Here is a 3227-nt window from a genome sequence, read left to right as displayed (position 1 = left end):
ATCTGCACCCACCTTGCCAGTGATTAGTGATGATCAGAAACAATCTGAGCCAGTTGTTGAGCCTCCCACTGAAGTCAAGTCTATTTTTGAGGAAGGATCTAGCTCTGGACTTAACTTCTCCACTAAGAATCAAAAGAAGAATTACTTGAGGAGACTTAGAAAGAAGATTTCCAAGGCAAAGAGAATCATGCCTTTTAAGACTTTAGCTCAAGTAGATCCTGAGGCTGACGAGAAGCTACCTATTCCTGCTTCCTCTCCCCTTTTGAAAGGGAGCCGATTCTACCCCTTAGCTTCTGCTCAAGGGGAGGAGAGGATAGCTAGGATATCCCGTTCCCCACCATGCCCGGTCGACTACTCGACTAAAAAGACTTCAAAAGAAAAGCATCTGCAGAAAATAAGGGCTTTGAGAAACATAATTCATACCTGTGCTGCACAATCTGGGCAAACAAAAGAGCAGTACCTAAAACAGTTGAAGGGAGTGATCTCTCATCGCTTTCGAAAAGAAGTATTGAAAGAAGAGGAGTCTGAGGCAAAGAATTTGACTCCACAACCTGTCAGGAGAAACAAGAAGTATGTCAGACAGCCCGCTACTTCAATGCTGGTTGATGGATACCACTGGACGCCACGCCCTCCTTCTTCTAAAATGGAGGGCATTGTGTTGATTGGGTCCGAGAGAGGCCACCATTCTGTTGGTAGACCCCCGGTACCCCCTTCCAAAGCTGTAAGGTTGGCCTCAGTAGTTGTCAAACCAAAGGGGAATGAGACTTTAAAACATCCGGACATCAAGGGCAAGAGGCCTAAATCCCCTGAGAAGAAGTTTGTTCCAAAAAGGACTAAGTTCGAGAATTTACCACCACCTCCAAGAACTTCTAAGTTCATTCTCCAACTCCAACGAGTCCCAGCTAGACCTCCTCCAGATTTGATTGAGTCGACGGATGTTCAATCCAGTACCCCAGTTGTTACAGTAGATAGCTCTCTTGCAATCAGTCCAGTTCCTGATTCAGTGATGATTCCAATTGATGATCCAGTGGTTGACAGCTTAGATCCCTGTGTCATTTCTAGGCCTCCTACACAAGAGTCTGAGGACCTTACCCTACCTGCTCTCCTGGATTCTGAAGAGTTGTTTGATATGACTGAATATAAGGAATACTTACCCCTCGATCCTAAGTCAATTGGGGATAGACCAGTTGAGGAGGTAGTACAAGAGATAAGAAACATTCTGTTAAACAAAGAGGGAATGGCTTCTTTTGATCCAGACCTGGATGATCTCCTTGGAGAGGAAGATGACTATGTTAGCAGAGTCTCCATGGTCGAAACTAGAGGTTCCAACAAGGAGGCCGAACCTGGTAGACATCGGCTTGCTAGAGACGATGACCCACAGGTTGCTGGGTCCGATTCAGATGAGTCTATAAGGGCTAGGGGTGAAGAACACATCAAAGATTTGGAGAACCAGTTGACAACTATGATGTCACAAGTCAAAGAAATGCAAGAAAGATTTGATAAGTCAGAGCAGGATTCACTTAAGATTCAACAAACGTCTCGAGAGATTGTGGAAAAAGTTAGAAAGACAGAATTTGGTCCCAAGCCTCCTGAGTCGACACCAGTGATTCCTCCTTGCCTATCAGAGGCATATCCAGCAGCACCTACAGTTCCCCATGTTCCTTCAACTCTGCCCCAGAAAGACATTAAGCAACTGATTGAGGACCAGGTAAGGGAGGCCTTTTCCCAAGGAACCGCATCTATTCCAAAGGGTAGACCCTACCCCGAAGAATATGATTCAGTTCCTTATCCAAAAGGCTTTGTGCCACCAACTTTTAAAATTTTCACTGGAATAGAAAAACCGAGATAGCATCTAGCCCACTTCAGAGCAAGTTGTTGCAATGCGGGAGGGTCAGATGCTCTACTATTTCGCCAGTTTATAAGTAGTCATTCCGGCATCGCTTTTGAATGGTACGCCGATCTACCCAATGGTTCAGTAAAAACCTTTAACGATCTAGAAAACCTTTTCCTTAAAAGATTTTCTGGAGCGCAACGACGAACTACTGTGGGCGATCTTGTTGTTGAGAAACAAAAGCTGGGAGAGTCTCTTGTTGAGTACATCTTGAGGTGGCGAAACCTCTCGATGAAGTGTGAACCCCAGTTCCAAGAGAAACATGCGGTGGAGATCCTTCTTAAGAATATCCACGGCCCTGTTGCTTTTCTCCTGAAGGGTTTCACCATTAAAACTTTTGAAAAACTTCTTAACAAGGCTAGCAATTTGCAGGAAGAGGCTCATAAGATGCCATTCCTATGAGAGCAGTCTGAAGACAAGAAAGGCCTTAGATTGGTTAAGACTTTTGAGAAGAAGGCAGTAGTGTTGGCAGTTGATAAGGGAAAAAGGCCAATGACTAGTCAGCTCAGTGTCCCTCCACCACCACCGCCACAGCCAGTTCAGAGACTACCCTTTCAGGTCACTCCCCAGTACACCAGAGATCCTAACTTTATCCATTTTAGAGAGAGATTGGAAAAACCATATCCTTTTAAAAGGGAATCAGTTATGAAGATTTTCAGGAGTCTGTTAAAGAAACCAGAATTTCAGCTGCCAGAGGCCAGGAGGCTTGAAGATGAGAGTAAGAAAGATGATCTCAAGTATTGTCCATACTACTGGATGCTTAGTCACCCTCTTGAAGATTGTGTTGTAATCAAAGATTGGCTTGAGAGGAACTACACCCAAGGTAACATCATAATACGTAAGGAATACTTGGTCGATCCAGAGAAAGCTTCAATTAAAACCATTTCAGGTAACCCTCTTAACTCTTCTTGTTTTGTTGAAGATGGTTGGGGCATTGCTTTGTCCCGGGCACTTAAAAAGTAGATTAACAAGTCTTTTCGACTTTCTCAACAGCTGACTACGATAGCCCAGGCCCTGACATGGAAGGTTGACCTGGACGCTTCGCAGGAGGATGTTGAGCCACTTTCCTCTCCAGTAGTCACAGGAAATATTGTCGAATGCTTAAAAGAAAAAGAAGTTGATTTTGTAGAGAGGATGTGTGTAGATGAGAGATGAATTAGGATGGCGGATGGGGGTGTTAAAACCATCTCCCCTCTGTTGTTATCTGACTTTTACTTTACCCCATCAAAGGCGAAGGGTCAGAAGATGAATAAAAAATATTCTTCTGCTTCTGTCTTGATGATTAACCATGAAAATGAAATGCAAGTTGATGACTCTCTTGTTTTAAATGAAAATT

Source organism: Dendrobium catenatum, unplaced genomic scaffold (genome assembly GCF_001605985.2).
Source record: "Dendrobium catenatum unplaced genomic scaffold, ASM160598v2 fragScaff_scaffold_576, whole genome shotgun sequence".
Classification (NCBI taxonomy): domain Eukaryota; kingdom Viridiplantae; phylum Streptophyta; class Magnoliopsida; order Asparagales; family Orchidaceae; genus Dendrobium; species Dendrobium catenatum.
This window is presented reverse-complemented; position numbering follows the sequence as displayed.